Raw genomic sequence first — 18,920 nt, 5'->3', positions numbered from 1 at the left:
TTCTTTGGAACTCTGCATTCAGATGCTTATATCTTTCCTTTTCTCCTTTACTTTTTGTTTCTCTTTTCACAGCTATTTGTAAGGCCTCCTCAGACAGCCATTTTGCTTTTTTGCATTTCTTTTCCATGGGGATGGTGTTGATCCCTGTCTCCTGTACAATGTCACGAACTTCTGTCCAGAGTTCATCAGGCACTCTGTCTATCAGATCTAGACCCTTAAATCTATTTCCTACTTCCACTGTATAATCATAAGGGATTTGATTTAGGTCATATCTGAATGGTCTAGTGTTTTTCCCTACTTTCTTCAATTTCAGTCTAAATTTGGCAATAAGGAGTTCATGATTTGAGCCACAGTCAGCTCCTGGTCTTGTTTTTGCTAACTGTATAGAGCTTCTCCATTTTTGGCTACAAAGAATATAATCAATCTGATTTCGGTGTTGACCATCTGGTGATGTCCATGTGTAGAGTCTTCTCTTGTGTTGTTGGAAGAGAGTGTTTGCTATCACCAGTGTGTTCTCTTGGCAAAACTCTATTAGCCTTTGCCCTGCTTCATTCCGTGCTCCAAGGCCAAATTTGCCTGTTACTCCAGGTGTTTCTTGACTTCCTACTTTTGCATTCCAGTCCTCTATGATGAAAAGGACATCTTTTTTGGGTGTTAGTTCTAAAAGGTCTTGTAGGTCTTCATAGAACTGTTCAACTTCGGTTTCTTCAGCATTACTGGTTGGGGCATAGACTTGGATTACTGTGATATTGAATGGTTTGCCTTGGAAACGAACAGAAATCATTCTGTCATTTTTAAGATTGCATCCAAGTACTGCATTTTGGACTCTTTTGTTGACCATGATGGCTACTCCATTTCTTCTAAGGGATTCCTGCCCACAGTAGTAGAAATAATGGTCATCTGAGTTAAATTCATCCATTCCAGTCCATTTTAGTTCACTGATTCCTAGAATGTCAACGTTCACTCTTGCCATCTCCTGTTTGACCACTTCCAATTTGCCTTGATTCATGGACCTAACATTCCAGGTTCCTATGCAATATTGCTCTTTACAGCATCGGACCTTGCTTCTAGCATCAGTCACATCCACAACTGGGTATTTGTTTTGCTTTGGCTCCATCCCTTCATTCTTTCTGGAGTTATTTCTCCACTGATCTCCAGTAGCATACTGGGAACCTAGCGACCTAGGGAATTCCTCATTCACTATCCTATCATTTTGCCTTTTGATACTGTTCATGGGGTTCTCAAGGCAAGTATACTGAAGTGGTTTGCCATTCCCTTCTCCAGTGGACCACATTCTGTCTGACCTCTCCACCATGACCCGTCCGTCTTGGGTGGCCCCACACGGCATGGCTTAGCTTCATTGAGTTAGACAGGGCTGTGGTCCATGTGATCTATATCATTATCACATTATTAATTTTGGTCATTTTTTTTAGTATCTCAGACTTTCTTCTGGAAACTTTCCTTTTTTTGAGTACATTATTTAGAAATTCTTTGTTGAGAATCTCAGATTTAGTTCTTCTGAAGATATTATTATTTCATGTTTGTTAATTATTGAATGGCAGGGTTTTTTTTCTTTTCCTGAACATAAAATTCTCAATTCACTTTTACTTATTTTTCTCAACATATTGAAGAAACTATTCCACAGTGGCTTCCACTGTTGTTGAAAAGTCAGCTACGAGTCTACCTGCTTCTCCTTTGTAGATAATTTGTAGTGTCTCTGCTGCTGCTGCTAAGTCGCTTCAGTTGTGTCCCCATAGATGGCAGCCCACCAGGCTCCCCCGTCCCTGGAATTCTCCAGGCAAGAACACTGGAGTGGGTTGCCATTTCCTTCTCCAGTGCCTGCAAGTGAAAAGTGAAAGTGAAGTTGCTCAGTGTGTCTGACTCTTCGCGACCCCATGGACTGCAGCCTACCAGACTCCTCTGTCCATGGGATTTTCCAGGCAAGAGTACTGGAGTGGGGTGCCATTGCCTTCTCCATGTAGTGTCTCTAGCTACTCTTAAAATAGTCTCTCTATCTTAGGTTGTATTCTACTTTACCATAATGTTTTGGGTGTGCCTTTACATTTATTTATCCTGTTTGGGATTCATTTTGATTCTTGATTTGAAAATGCATAGAATATTTTTCTCACATCTCTCCAAATGTTGCCTTTCCTTTACTATTTCTATAAGCCCCTCTGTTCTTTCTGAAATTCCAACTAGACATACGTTGGTCTTTTTCATTATATCCTCTGTACCTCTGAACCTGGGTTCGATCCCTGGGTTAGGAAGATCCCCTGGAGAAAGGAAAGGCTACCCACTTCAGTATTCTGGAATGGAGAATTCCTTGGACTGTATAGTCCATGGGGCCGCAAAGAGTCAACATGACTGAGTGACTTTCACTTTTACTTTCTGAACTTTATTTCTATATATATGAAGAGTGTGTGTGTGTATGTGTTGGTTCTTCGTGTGCTGCACTGTATATAATTTCTTTATTGTTTATTAGGTCTCTCTTCATCTATGTTTAATCTGTTGTTTAATACATCCATCAAGTTTTTTTCATGGTTTCTCTTTTTAAAAAAATTAACAGCCCTTACTTTTTAAAGAAGTTTTAGTTTTACAGCAAAATTGAGAGAAAAGTGTACATATATCCGCTTACCACACACCCGCAGCCTCTACCATCATCAATATCCCACACCTCTGCAGTACATTTGTTAAACAATCAATAAGCCAATATTGACACATTGTTATCAACCAAAGTCTATACATTAGGGTTCACTTTCTGTATTGTATTTCTGTGAGTTTTGACAAACGTGTAATGATGTGTATCCAGCTTTCTAGTAGCATACAGAGTAGTTTCCCTGCTCTGCAATCTCTCTGTGCTCCACCTATTCACCTCCCCCGCTTCCTAAACCTGCTTCATTGGGTTTTAAATTCTGTTGTTTTACTTTTATTTCTAAATGTTCTGTTTGGTTTTACTTCAAATCTTGATAGTTTGTTGCTCCTTATTTATTGTTTTAAATTTTTTCTTTTATCTCTTTAATCAAATTATAATGCTTATCTCAAATTCTGTGTCTGGTCATTTTAATATATGAAACATTAAAATATCTCACGTGTGTCAGATCTGCTTCTGTTATGTATTGTTCTTGTGTGCTTTGTGTACATGGTCGCTTTTTGGCTTTGTAATTGTGTGTGATTGTATGTGTGTGTCTTCGTGCTGAAAATTTTGCTTGAAATTCTTATAGCCCTGGGTTGTCAGAATGCTTTTCCAAGGAAGATGTGTGTCTACTTTATTCAGCTGTTAGGAGGTACCACAGACTTGGGTTCACTAACTACAGTTCTTGCATTATAGTTTTTTAAGGACCACATAGAAGTCATGCAGATTTGGGCCTTAAATCTACTTCAGGACTAATCCGAAGGTACAAGTTACCAGAGGAAACTTTTTTATTCCTTACTTCTAGAACCAGGATAGAGACAGATGCTCTTTGTTTTTCTTGAGTTTCCTGTGGGTCTTCTTTTTCTTTCTTATTTCTCTCTTTCCCTGAGAGTGTCTCCATGTCTGGGTCTCACACTGTCACCTCTGTCCGAGTCATGCTATGGACACAGTTAGCCAGTGGCTTCCAAGCTTGCTGACTTTCCTAGACTCGTGTTCTCAGCTTTGGCAGAATACTGTCACCTTCTTGTGGCCTCAGATATTCAATTAAACATGCTTAATTGTCTGTATGCCATCCACCTATGCTTGATTTATATCTAATTGAGGTTTCAGTATCACCGTTCTGTCCCACGCCCTTCAGTCAGTTTTCACAGTTACATTTGCCATGCTTAAAATCCTTTAGCCTAGTCTTTTTCTTTCTCCTAGTTTTCTGTAGAAATCCATCACAAACTTCTTTTAGTGAGCAGAGTGAAGACTAGTTCAGAGTGATGATATTATGTGTCGAAAGTCACCAATTGCTGTCCTGGCTGTGCCAGTTGAGACTCATTAACCTCCCTGTACCTCCGATGTTCTGATCTAGAAAGAACACAGAGTATTGTTCCAGAGATCTCACAGCCTCCTTCTCGCCTCGGCATTTGATACAGACCATGAATTCCTTCATGAGCCTGGCCCCTGTGGCTGTCGGCTCTTGATTTATATTTGAGCACACTATTTGTCCTTCCGAGTATTTTTAAACACAGAAATTTATTTTAGCTTGACTAGACAGGACTCTTGTGGAGGCCTGTCTTAGTGCCTTGCCTAGCCTTGGAGATGTTGCTAAGCCTGTTCTGAGTCTGTGACATACTGGAGAAAGACAGTGTGGAGCCCTGGGGGTTGGATAGGGAGGCGCACTAGACAAGGAGAGCTTGGTTTTCAAGCTGATATTTTAACACTTTCCCTTCTTTCCTGCCTATAAAGGAAAAACTCAGCTTCCTGTTTTATGTAGGGAAAAACCGAGTTCTTTGCTACCATTTCTCTCCTGTGAATGTATTACTCATGCAAAATACTTCACTTTGATGCTTCTGGTCAAATGTGTGGTGGATTTTCACCACAAGCAAGTCTCCTATAGCAGCTGGATGTACTGTGATTGAACTCAATTCTGACACTGTCTACCTGGGATATTGTCAGATCTCAGAGGTAAGGGCTCAGTCCCATAAGTCTGTGCACCCCTGCACCCCATCCTCTTCCCACACCCCGTCTTCAAAAGCCAGTTGTAAGTTTAAGTCATCACCTGTACTTCTGATCAACAGGCTGTAGTTGGAGGTTCTAATGACCTCCTTTTCAGATTTGATTAAGTTGCTAGAGCAGTTCACACACTTAGAGATACACATGCTTACTTTTACCAGTGTAGTGAAGTATGTGATAGAGGATACAGATAACAGCCAGATGAAGAGGCACATAGGGCAAAGTCTGGGAGAGTCCCTAGAGCAGGAGCATCTGTCCCTGTGGAGCTGGGATGTGCCACCCTCCTGGTAGGGAAGATGTGTCCACCAATCCGGAAGCTCTCTGAACTCTCTACTACTGGGATTTTATGGCAGTTTCTTCATGTAGGGATGATTAGTTTTTAACTCCATTTCTAACACCACTCCCCTCTCTGTAGGATAAAGGGTGAAGCTGAAAATGCCAAGCTTCTAATCATGGCTTGATCACCCAGAGTCACCTCATTAGAACGAAAGATGCTTCTACTGCTCTCGTCGTTTAGGAATCTATCATCGTTTAGGAGCCCTGTATCAGGAATGGAGTCAAAGACAGATATTAGAACAAAAGAAACTTGTAGTGTCCTTGTTGTTCAGTCGCTCAGTCATGTCCGACTCTTTGTGACCCCATGGACTGTAGCCCACCAGGCTCCTCTGTCCATGGGATTTCCCAGGCAAGAATATGGAGTGGGTTGCCACTTCCCTCTTCAGGGTATCTTCCCAACCCAGGGATCGAACCCACATCTCCTGCATTGCTGGTGGATTCTTTACCATTGAGCCACCTGGGAATCCCAAACTTTAAGAATCTTACAGTCTCATGAAAGACATAGATATTAAACAGATATGAATTTGTGTCACAACACTTGGGCACAAGAAATGTCACATCACTTTTTAAAAAAAAAGTCAAATTTGTTTTAGTTTGGATAAATAGTTATTTGGGTCAAGGAATACATATGTAATTTGGGGATAGCCTGTGTCCCTTCCATGGGCCTTGCAAAATCTAGGGGATGGTGAAATTTGGGGATTTAAGACATCGAGGAAATTTGGGAAAAGGCCTCCATTCTTTATCCCATCAACTGGCCATACAATAATCCCAGTCCAAGCCTGCAGAATTCACTCAAGGTGGGAGACACATATGTATTGCAAAGCATAATAAAACCTTTTAAAAGAAAAGAAAGCATGCTCTTTTGGGTTTTTCACTCCAGTGTATTTTTAGCACAGAGACACTTTTTTCTTTTGGCTACACAAACAAAAGTAGTCTAGAGCTTTGACGGAAATACAGGGTTTCTACTCTGCCTAGAGCACATGCATCTTCCCGGCAGATGTTTACTCAGTCGGCATGATGAAGACATTAAACCAGAAAAAGAACACATTTATGCTTCCATCTTATGTCTTTCAAAGTGGTGACTGGCATAAATAGAGCACTTATGTAACAAATTGAACCAAATATATAATAAGCGGGACTAAATTTTCCTATTAGTATGTAAAACATTATTATATCCTCCCCAATTTGCAACATTTACATATTTCATTATGAATAGAATGCTTGAAATGCTATACAGAATTTCATTTTACCCTTTTTGTGCAATACCTGGTTTCCAAGAAATATTAATGAGACAATCTCATAAATCTCTATTCACTAAGTCTGATGTCTACCCTGAATTTGCATTTGCAAACTATGATTGCATTATGTCCCTAGCAGACTGGCATATGAACTTACTATTGCATATACAGACAGCTTCTTTAAAGCCTCCTTTATTCAGGGGTGTTGGAGGAGGAGAAATAGCCACTGATAAAGTCATGTTTGAAATTCATCTGAACGCATTCTTTTGTATGTATTTAACAGAACTTAAACTTGGAAAAAAATTACTTTTGCCTCTTTTTACCATTTCAAAGAAACTCCCTTTTAACTTTTTAGTTTATGTAACTATATAACCTTCCAAAGCCTTTCCTAAAAAGACTGAACTCTTAAAGGAAAGAAATAAAGAGTCTTGTAGTCATAGTAATTCTGAAACCCTCTATTCACTTTCAATTTGCCCGCTTTTGTACATTACAGTGGCAATCATGTAATACATAATCTGGAGATCAAGCTATTCAAATCCTCAACCTCTGATAAGTTATGACCTATTTAGAAGGTGGACAAGAGGTTAATCTTGATTCTGGAAAACAGAAGTTTTCTTTTGAAACTTTCTTTGTCCTAGAGCATCACAAAGAATTGCCAAGGGAGGGAACAAATATCCCTCTAGAAGCTTACATAGTAAAGGGATGTCTTCCCAAGGATGGTATTTTGGTTGCTGGTAGTGCTGTAAAGACTTTAAGTAGTACATAGGCATTTTTGAAATGTCAATAATTATACATTTTTTGTAATGTGTATTTGAAAAAAATTCATTTGCATATTATTTCTCAAGACAAGTCTAAAGGAGGTGACAATATTAGTGGCATTGATATAGAGAAAAATATATTGGTTAAATAATAATAATACAGGTGATAGTCATATAAGACAAATTTTCTCCACCTTCTGTCTTAAATGTCTGAACATCCTCAAAAGACCTCCAGGCTGTTCTTTGCCAAACTTTTTCTTCCGATCTTACGTGTAATAATATTCTACTCCCCTTCCCCAGCCTCTAGTACCCGCACACCCTCTCCCTAGTCTTGGGTGATACCATCGTATGAGAAAGCCATACTAAAGGGGCAGGGTTAAGTATAACTCAGAATCATTAGGTAAGCTTTAGTGCAGTGTTGCCAAAGTGGGTCCAGGAATGGTCTACATTGGAATCACCTAGGCTACTTGTTAAAAATGCAGTTTCTATTCTGAGGTGAGACCAAGGAAGATAAATTTTTTTTTTAAAGGAAATATTTATTTGGCTTTAAAATAGGGCCTTAGATGGGGCACGTGGGATCTTCAGCTGTGGCATGTGAACTCTTAGTTGCGATATGTGGAATCTAGTTCCCTCACCGGGAGTCAAACCTGGACCCCTGCCCTGGAAGCAGGGAGTCTTAGCCACAGTACCCCCATGACAGTCCTGATAGATTTAAATTTTTTTTAAGTTTTTAAATTTTTTCTCCATGCAGCATGTAGGATCTTCGTTTCCCAACCAGGAATTGTACCTATAACCCCTGCATTGGAAGCACAGAGTCCCAACCATTGGACCATCGGGGAAGTCCCTTGATAGATTTTTAATAAGCACCCCAGATGATTCTGATCCTTAGTAAAGGTTAAAATAGAGGCATTGGTGATGGAAATAATTCAGAACAGTCCTAACTGCTTATCCTAGGGTAAGTAAAGGAACCCAGGGACCTCTTCTGGGTAACAACTTCTTTATCCAACGGACTATCCTCATCATCTAACTTGAAAATGATACCAGGAAAAATAAAAGCTTTTTCTGGAATTTTGAAGTCAAGAGTTTCCCAGTTTGCTGTGCAGCTGCTTTCCTGGCTTGGTCCTGGCCTCCTTGAACGTCAGCTTTGCATGGAGGCTGCTGATAGCCAAGCCAGAGCTCAGGAGGTGGCAGATCCCCAGCAGGAAAATAGTTAACCTTGGGCCCTGCCCAGTGATATCTATTGTAATCTTTTTAAAGAGAAGTGCTATACTCATAAGGCTCCTACATTCCATTCTCATAACCTCTCTTCCCAAATTAGAGGAAGTTTAAGTCGATCAGTTGTGTCCAACTCTTTGTGACCCCGTGAAATGCTCTAGGCCAGAATACTGGATTGGGTAGCCTTTCCCTTCTCCAGGGGATCTTCCCAGCCCTGGGATCAAACCCAGGTTTCCTGCACTGCAGGCGGATTCTTTACCAGCTGAGCCACAAGGGAAGCCCAAGTTAAAAAGATTTCAATTTCATAAAGTAACTTTGGTTACCTGAAAATCCAGGTAGAACATGTATTCCCATTCTTTACAAAGGACTTGATTTCAGTAATGGCACTTGGGCTGAGCTGAAGAAACCCAGTAAGATATGGGGTGCAATGGGGAATAATCTGGGGTATTGGGGGATCACTGACAAACTCCTCTCAACTGCCATACATTAAAACATGACACCAGCTCTGTGACCAAAAGAAGCCACCAAAAATAGACTTTGGCGACAGAGGTGCAGCACTAGAAATTCATAGGGATCTCTTGGGGGAAGTTTATTAAAAAGCAAAAATCATTCAACAAATAGTACTGGGACAGCTAAAGATATCCACATGCAAAGAATGAAGTTAAATCCCTGCTTGACACAGTGTACAAAAATTAATTTAAAATGGATCAAGGACATAAAAGTAAGAGTTAAAACTATAAAACTCTTAGAAGACAGATATAAATCTTTGTGGCTTTAGACTAGACAATGTATTTTTTCAACATAATGCTAAAAGTACAAGTCATAACAGAAAAAAAATAGTTACATTAGATTTCATCAAAATTAGTATTTTTTTTACTTTAAATAACACATCATCAAGAAAGCAAAAAGACAACTCATAAATATTGATAAAAGATTTGTATATAGAGTATATAAAGGACTTTTACAACTTAATAAAAAAAAGCAATCTTATTAAAAGTGGGCAAATATTTTAATAGATATATTTCCAAAGAAGACACAAAAATGGTGAATGAGTATATAACAGGATGTTCAACATCACTAGCTGATAGGAAAATGCAAATAAAAATCACATTGAGATACCACTTCACATCCATTAGAATAGCTATAATTTTAAAAAGTAACAGATATTGATAAGGATTTAGAGAGACTAAAGCCTCAGACAATTGCTGGTGAGAATGTAAAATAGTATGGCTACTCGAAAGAACAATCCGGCAGTTTCTTGAAAGGTTAAACATAGACTTACCATATGACTCAGCAGTTTCACTCCTAGGTAATAACCAAGAAAAACGAAAACATACACCCTCACAAAAACGTATACATAAGTATACATAGCAGCATTGTTTATAATAGCCAAAGAGTGGAAACAAACCAAATGTCCATCAACTGATGAGCAGATAAGTAGAATGTGATATAGCCATACAACGGAATATTACCAACAAAAGGAATGAAGTATTGAAATACACAGCAAAGTGGGTGGACCCTGAAAGCACTATGCTAAGTGAAAGAAGCTAGTTTATAAAACATCACATGGTGTATGATTTCATTTATGCAAATATACAGAATAGGCAAATTCATAGCGATAGTAGATTAATGAGTGCCAAGGACTGGGATGGGAGTGCGAGGGTGGCGATTTAGGAGAAAATTGGGAGTGACTGCTTCAAGTTCCTTTTTAGGGTGGTTAAAATGGATTGCAGTGATGGTTTCACAACTCTTAAATATACTATAAACCATTTAATTGTACATTTAATGGGTGAATTGTTTGGTCTGTGAATTTATAAGCCTCATAAAAAAAATGAGATGGCTAGGTGGGCTCTCCTAAAATAGGAGGAATGGAGGTTTGACAGTAAGTTCTTAGAAAGTCGTTGTGTGAATACATGTATTTTTGTTGTTTGTCTGTTTTGATCTCCTTGAGGGATCTTAGTTCCCCTATTAAGGATTAAACCTGAGGCCCTGGCAGTGAGAACCATGGATCGTAAACACTGGACTGTCAGGAAATTCTTTACATGAGTGTTTCAATCTAGTGAGGCAAATCTTCTGAGTTCTCAGGGAACTGAGTGGACTGTATGAAATAGGTAGTCCCCTTAAGAAGTGTTTACTGACCTTCTGAAGCAGATATTGACAATCAACAAGATGCATGTGTATGGAGATTGCGGCCAGAGATAGGTTCAGGGCCCATGTGCTTTAATAAGAAGGAAAGTCTGAATGTGTACTGGGGAGGGGGGTAGACAGAAGAAGAGGAAGAGGAGGAAGAGGGAGAGGAAGGAGGAAGAGGAAGAGGCAAGGAGAAAAATAGATAATTTGCATTAAAATGGTAAGTGGGGAAACTATTAGCACTGATCAAAGCAGGACTAAGAGTTTCCCACTCCTACCCTGGATTTCTGTCTTTCAAGTATCTGTCTCTGCTGTGAATTCCTCTATGCACATCAAGGACAATTGTCATGCAGACCCTTTATTCCCGGTTTTGGCTCCTGTTCCTCTACTTTGCTAAGTTGAGCTGAACATGTGTGAGCCTCATTTCTTCTCACAGGACTGTGCTACTTCTAACATTCTTACTCCTTGAGAGCAAAAGGGGTGCTTCAGAAGCACATTCCCACTCTCCAGTCCAAAGGGAAGAACCTAAGAGAAGGAACTTAATTTATCCAGCCATTGGCATCACTGACTCAATGGACATGAGTTTGAGTAAACTCCAGGAGTTGGTGATGGACAGGGAGGCCTGGAGTGCTGCAGTCCATGGGATTGCAGAGTCGGACATGACTGAGTGACTGAACTGAACTATCCAGCCATTAAAAGCTTGGTCCTGTAATTTGAATGCTCCACAATGTGTCCTTCAGAGTCCTTGATGCATGAAGTTAAAGGATCCTGACAAAAAGAAAAAAGGAAAGAGTTTCAGCTTGGTTTTTGTATCAAAGTAATATTAATTATATTCATTTGCATGATTTGCTTATGCCTGGTTACCAGGTAGCACAATGATTGTTTGTACTGGAAAACTTGAGTCAGATTGATTTTATCGTGCATTTTGATTACTAAATTCTTTCCTTGAATGCTCTATTTTCAGAGTTTATTATTTGTAACATGGTCATGAGTTCCCATAGCTGAAAACAAAATTAAAGGGAGCATTTGTGTGAAATGTTTTCGACTAAACCTAATAATTAACTTTTTTCTCCAGTTGTGTTTCAAGACAAAAAAAGAAATCTCAATATGGTCACATTTATACATGCAGCTTCCCAGGAGGCACTGAGAGGAAAGAACCTGCCAGCCAGTGCAGGAGGTGTAAGAGACACAGGCTTGATCCCTGGGTCGGGAAGATCACCTGGAGGGGGCATGGCAACCCACTCCAGTGTTCTTGCCTGGAGAATCCCATGGACAGAGGAGCCTGGTGGGCTACAATCCATGGGCTCACAGAGTTGGACATGACTGAAGTGACTTAGCACACACGCATACATCCTATGGTAGGGCTAGGATCAGAAATGGACTTAGTTTACAAATTTCTATGGTGCTTCTCTGTGCTGTATGATGGAATTAAGGCATATCCTATTTAGAAAATGTTTTTCTGGGGATAGAAAGAAAATCAGCTATATTTGGTCTTCCTGGTATATCCCTGAGACGATGCCTTCTCAGTGGCATATGTAGGCATTGTTCCTCCATTCTCCAGTTCTTTCTGGAACTATTGATCAACCCTCCCAAACTACAGTAGCGTGTTAATGCTCTTTTGATATTGAAGAATTTCAACCAATCCCTTATTTCTTGTTGATCTATACCTTTGACTTTCAAACCATTTTCAGGAAGGAGACTTGAGCTACCTTTATTATCTTTCATGGCCAATGGGATTATCCCTTTGTTTATTTTCAGCAGATAAAGCATGATTACTTGTATGCCCTTTCTTCAGTCATTAATCATCAAAACTATCCACAGAAAACAAAATAATGGCTGGAGGACTGATATCATCTGAGTGAAAGGAGTGGATGGTGTCCCTCAGATTAAGAAAATTAAATTACGTCATGTTATTACTAGAACCCACTAGCTATGTGTCACAAACTGTGAAGGGTCTGAAATTTTACCCTCCTTGCAAAGCAGCAAGTTAGCCTGCTACAGTTTCATGGATGCCGATAGAAGATGTGGGACTCCTAGGTTAGAGACAAAGAACAGTTTATTACTCAGAGCAATAGCAGCAGCTAGAGAGAGTATTAGCAATGTTGAGTGAATTCGTTGGGCCCCGGTTCTTACAGTGTGCGACCACTAGGGCTCGATGCTGCCTGCACAGGTAGAGAGTTGCATGACAGAGAGCCATTAAGAACCCAGGTCTTTTACAATGGGCAGTCAGCAAGGCTACCCTTTGCTCTGGAAGGAGACACTAGCTCTATATTCCAAGGTGTTTCATTATACAAACATTCTTGAAAAGACAGTCAGGAACAAAGGGCATTCAGTGCCTTACTTGGAAGACCTGCAGAAACACAAGAGACCCACAGAGATTTGTCTCCCAGCACAGAACATCCAGTAGCACGCTGTTTACTGCATGGACTGGCCATCAGTGAGAGAATCACACACTAACACACTATTCAGCACCAGAGTGAATTAATATAACCTATGTGTGACAAATGGGCTGTGCTGAAAGATGTGTGCTCCTTTCTACCTAACTGATGCCTCTCCTTGCCTCTTCAACTGGCCTGCAAACTCCCTGTATGAGTCTCTATCTCTTACAGAAGAGTGCAGAGTTATTGACGATGTTCAGGACCGTGTAGGAACTGAAGGATTGCTTTTTCTTTAGAGTTTGGAAGACAACTCTTCTAGGTCTCCTCAGGGCTGAGGACTGGGAAGTGCTAGCATGTTTTCAGGATACTTTCTGGTGGCTTCTTAGTATTCTGGCCCAAGGTCCAGACAAACCCTTTCCAAGAGTTGACCACCCGGAAAATCTGTTCGCACAGGTTCTATTAATATAGACACCCGTGTCCTGGAGGACTCAGCTGGGATCTTGTTCGAAGCGGGCAGGAATGGGCTTGCTTCTCCAGTCTGATGGCAGAGGCTGCTCCCCGAGGGGCTGTGGAGTTGCAGAAGGTCATGTGGGTCATGAGGAGTGAGGCGTATGGGCCAAGAAGGGCAGGAGGTGAGGCTTCTGGCTACTGTGATGATCTCAGTGCAGGGTAGCGGGTACAGGGACAGGCCTAACATTTACCCCCTAAATGCAAAAACAGTAATGTTTCAGTAGGCCAAATTTGGGACATATAGGAGGTTAAAAAGAAGATCTGACCCCAGAGTGTTCCTCAGCCAACATGTTAGTGTATACAGAGGCCAGAAAGCGGATGGTGGTGTGAACAGGGTGTTTGGTCAGTCAGCTTGGGTTGAATTCCCGACTCCACCATTGTACCTTGAGCCAATTTCTTTAATCTTTTCAGTCTCAGGGTGCTCATGCCCACCCTATAGCACACGTGCACCGTTGTATTGCTCTGAGGGTTAATGAAATAGGTAGCGCAGTGCATGGCACACAGTGAGCATTCAACAAAATTAGCTACTGTTATTGCTATTCTTGTCTCCCAAAATACTATCATCACCTACTTATTCTTTTGTAAACTGGTTTTTAAATGCAATGATATATGATGAACATTGCTTCTGACTGGGGGGTTCTTTCTTCAGCCAAATGGATCTCTTACTCAGCAGTGGGTGTAACTCAGATTGACCACACAGGAGAAAACTAGCCAGTCTCTGAAGAGGTGCCCTGGCAACTCTGGACTTGATCTGGGCAGTAGCCAGTGAGGAGAAGGCTCAGGAGAAAGAAATAGGAAAAACCTGATTCTTTCAAGGGCTATAGGACTCTTCGATTCAGCCTGGGCAGGTGACTCCTGCTCTTTCACCTCCTTCTCAGAGCTGAAGAAAACCTTAGGTTGGGACATGAACGAGAGTTGTTTGATCCAGTTCATGGAGCAGGCTGACATAGTACATTTACAGGTGACCTAATGTCAGACACTTTTGCATCAGAGATGACACACTCCAGCTCCTGGCTAGAAACCTGTGGAGTTCTCTCCACTGAGCTTCCCTTGGGCCTGTGGGCACCCAGGTACAGGGCCTGGAAGGCAGCTTTGTTACAAGAAACGAAAGTCAATATCCATATTCTGCAACAGACAAGTAGTCACCCAGAGCCCCACAACACTTCCCAGCTTCAAAATAGTCACCCCTAATACTATCCCACACACATGCTCCCATAGGTTTCCCTGGACCTCCTGAATTCAAATGCTAGCTCTGTCATTTTCTAGCTGTGTGATCTGGGGTAAGCAACCTAACCTATCTGTGCCTTGTTTTCCACATCTGTAGACAGATATGATAACAATACTTATCTCATAGAGTTGCCTTGGAGGAGGAAATGGCAACCCACTCCAATATTCTTGCCTGAAAAATCCTATGGACAGAGTAGCCTGGTGGGCTACAGTCCAAAGGGTCTCGAAGAGTCAGACACGACTGAGCACAAACAGAGCAGACAGCATAGGGTGGCCACAGATGCTGAGCGTATGTGTGAAGTGGTTAGATCAGTGCTGGGACGTGGTAAATAATTATGACTTTTGTTTTTAATCATTATCATCATTACAACATGAACCTCCAGTTCCTCAGCTTGATTAAAGCAGTTATTGCTGATTTTCCACCAGACTCTCTAGCTCCAATACACACTAGGTTAGGATCCTTCATGATCTTAGCACTAAGAGGGTGCTGTATTTCTTTCTGGAGAAATAGCATGAGCCCCTCTGTTTTGAGGCCCTCTTTCCTTTTTGACCATGGGAGAAGCAGCAGTTTTCTAAAGAGCCAACTCATCAGCCCCAGTCTAGTCCCGTTTTGACAGCAGGAGGCTGTAGCCCCTTTGCAGGCAACTCTGCTGCCTGGGAGCCTCCACTCCGCTTTTACTCAGCACAGCTGGGAAGGAAGTAGGGATTCTCTCCAGAGGCTTTTCTGTGCCCTGCAGGCCCGCCTGTGTTTCTCCAGTGGGAGGTCAAACACCCAGGACTCACTGCTCCTGAGGAGGGCTCTGTGGGCACAACAGCAGCAGGGCTTTCAGGCATTTGCCCCCTTGAATGATTTTTAAACAAGTCTCTTCTGGAATACATCCATACTAATAACGCCTTTTGGTTATGCCATGATAATAGCCTGAGCCTGGCAGGAGAGCCTGACAAGGCCTCCTCCCTACCACGGTTGTGTGTAGGTAGATAATGTATCTTCTCTGGAGTGGAAGCAAACAGTTACAATGGAGGGGCAGCATGGCGGTGGGTGTGGAAAGCTGTTTCCCAGAATAGTGCCATGCTTTGGCATTTATCCTGAAGAAAAGGCCATGGTGGCAGGACTGAAAGTTTTGTGTTGCCCCGTGATGCTCTAAGATGGCCTTTGCAGGACAATGGCAGCCACCACCAGCTCTGGCATGGCTATCTGAACACAGCCCAGGGCTCAAGACTGGAGTCCTACACTCAGCACAAAGAACTGAAGACACAGGGATGGCTAATGTCCAGGGCGCTTGGTGTGTAGTATCATCTGGCTCTTACTGAGCCTGCTCACGGGTAACAACCCAAGTTTCTAACCACTGCACAGTTCTACCCTGTCTTGGGATGAGATTTCTGCATTTGCATTTCCGTCCCCCATTTCACAAGAGACTCTGGGTAAGATTCTTGACCTCTCTAAGCCACAGCCAGATCCTCTGTAAAATGGAGATTAGTAATACTAACTCTAGGTAATGAGGATTTAAATTAGACATTTTATGTGTAGGCTGAGCAGAGGCCAGGGTTGCAGAGTCCGAGACGACTTAGCGACTGAACAACAAACTTGTCCTGCATCCCAGGCAATCAGTTTCTTAAGCAAAGAGGAGCCTCCACCTCCCCTCTGTGAGGCAGTGCAATGAAAAAGGGAGCACATGGACTCTGGGGTCCCTCTGACGGTCCAACTCTGCTCTGCTACCTTCCTACTGTTTAACTTCGGTCACATTCCTTAACCGTCCTGTGCCTCAGATTCCTCTCTGTGAGTGGAAGAGCTGTAGTATCCTCCAAGAGGTGTGCTGAGGATTATTGCTTTCATCTACAAGAAATTCTTCTGCTTGGCACTGATGAGTGCCCAGGAAACATCAGCCATGATCGCCCATGTCCAGGCAGGATCTGGTACAGTGCCACTCATCAGTGTGGCACTCAACAAATACCTCTGCCGGGTTAGGTCCAGCGTGGTGGACCAGCCGCCTTTTGTTCTTTCCTGTTCCCTACTTCTCTCAGTTTCCACTGAAAGTCTTTAAGGATACAGCCCATGAGAGATCAGAGAACTACGCTGTGGTGGCCAGTGCCCTTCTTTGCCAGAGTCTGCGTGATTTCTCAGGTGACAGGACTTTCCTTGCTAAATCAGGAAAGTCCATGGTAAACTAGGATGGTGGCCCACCTACCACTGCTCACTTCTCCCATTCATGGGGCCAGAGCTAAGCTGTTCGTTCCTAGAGCTACTTCGTGGAGGGGTAGCACTTCCGGGGATGCCTTTCCCCTTCCCCCAACTTGTTATGAATGCCTCCTCTCCCCTCAGTGCTACTGAATCTGCAACTTGCACCCCAACCATGCACTCCCAGCTAGCCTGGGCATCAAGGAAGCAGATCACATTGGCCTGGGTGCTAGAAAGGGGTATCTTGAGCAGCTTATGTGTAGTCATGCTTCTGGGCTGATTTCTTGAAAGGCTGGTGCTGGTGGGAACTTGGGGTCCTATTTAGCATCAGACTGGACTTTGACACATCTGATTCTAATCTCCACTTTCCTTTCTTTGAGCTGTGTGACCTTGGACAAGACTCTAAACTTCTGTGGGAATACATGGTCTTTATCTGTAAAATAGGCCTTGCTGGCTGGGGCCTTCAGTCAGGGGCAGGTGGTGCTGGCTGAGAGGTGAGGAGGGCAGGATGCTGCCTGGCCACCCTGCCCCTGCTCTGGTGGCTCTACTCCCTGGTGAAAACTGGGTTTTTTCCCTTCCCTGGAGGCCCTCAGTGGGCTTGGTGCCTTCACTTGCTCTTACATGAGATCACCCTCTGACAGCATGAAGACAAGGGCTACCCCCTATGGATGGTGGAACCTAGAGCTGGAAGGAGTCACCAGAGTCTAGAATTCTTATTTTATAAGAGAAAAAGAAATCTCTGCTGGATTTAAATCAACATTTTAAGTTTCAGTTACTAGCAGCCAGACATGATTTCTAGTTGATCTATTTAATAGATGTGGTTCACAGCGCAGAATCAGATCTATATTTTCCCCCTAAATGTCAAGAAGTGAAGGTCATAGAAATCTAACAAATAAAAGATTAATATTAAAGCACAAGAAATCTAACAAATAAGAACTTAATATTAAAGCACAAGACAGTCAAACTTTCCTAGTATATAACAGGAGGGGCGACTAAGCCTGCCTTTTCCTCCTGTGTCTTCCATCAGTTCAGTCACTCAGTCAGGTCTGACTCTGTGACCCCATGGACTGCAGCACACCAGGTTTCTGTCCATCACCAACTCCCGGAGCTTGCTCAAATTCATGTCCATCGCGTCGGTGATGCCTTCCAACCACCTCATCCTCTTTCATCCCCTTCTCCTCCTGCCTTCAATCTTTCCCAGCATCAGGGTCTTTTCCAATGAGTCAGTTCTTCTCATCAGGCGGCCAAAGTATTGGAGTTTCAGCTTCAGCATCAGTCCTCCCAATGAATATTCAGGACTGATTTCCTTTAGGATCGACTGGTTGGATCTCCTTGCAGTCCAAGGGACTCTCAAGAGTCTTCTCCAACACCACAGTTCAAAAGCATAAATTCTTTGGTGCTCAGTTTTCTGTATAGTCCAACTTTCACATCCATCCATGACTACTGGAAAAACAATAGCTTTATTGTCCTGCATAGGAATGATATTTGATATATGGTTTCCCCCACAATCTGAGCTTCCCCGGTGGCTCAGACAGTAAAGAGTCTGTCTGCAATGCAGGAGATTCGGGTTTGATCCCTGGGTCAGGAAGATACCCTGGAAAAGGCGATGGCAACCCACTTCACTTTTCTTGTCTGGGAAGTTCCATGGACAGAGGAGCCTGGCGGCTACAGTTCATGGGGTCACAAATGAGTTGGACAGATTGAGTGACTTTCCCTTTCCTGCAACCTGAAAGTAGGGAAAGCTTTCTTAAGTTGAAATGGCATAAATTGAAGAAGCAAGATGAGGACAGGACACATCTTGCTAATGGATGCACAAAATAAATAAAAATAAACCACAGTTGCTCACAGATGCAGTTCAAAGCTACAGTGGCTTGATGCTGAGGTGCTGAGTGTAGATCCTGAGGAAGGAGCTTGGTGGTCTCATTCTCACTGCTCTACTTGACGTCCACACTGTTTCCATGATGCCTGCAAAACAAACTCTGAGCACTACTTTCACTTTTAACCTTTCTTCATAAAAGCTAAAACCCTCTTCTGATTTCTTTCAGTTAGTGAATACAGGTACTAATGTAGTTCTTTTGTAAAAGCAAATTGGCATAAAGTAAACTCTGGAAAAAGTGGCAGATACTTGTACTTGTACCCTTAAATCTCCTTCTAAGATGTGACCTCAAAGAATTAAATTCATAAAACTGTTTCATTTTATCTTTGTTGGTATTAGATGATTAGTCCAATTCATCTTTTTTATTAGTAGAGTGTTCATAAATGCTCAAATTTTAAATCAGAAATCTATATTTTTAATCTGTCTGCACACAGTCCCCCTTA

The sequence above is a fragment of the Moschus berezovskii genome, chromosome 18 (genome assembly GCF_049115385.1).
Source record: "Moschus berezovskii isolate FMDL1 chromosome 18, NW_MosBer_1.0, whole genome shotgun sequence".
Taxonomy (NCBI): domain Eukaryota; kingdom Metazoa; phylum Chordata; class Mammalia; order Artiodactyla; family Moschidae; genus Moschus; species Moschus berezovskii.
The sequence above is the reverse complement of the archived record's forward strand: the minus strand, read 5'-3'. Positions refer to the sequence as shown.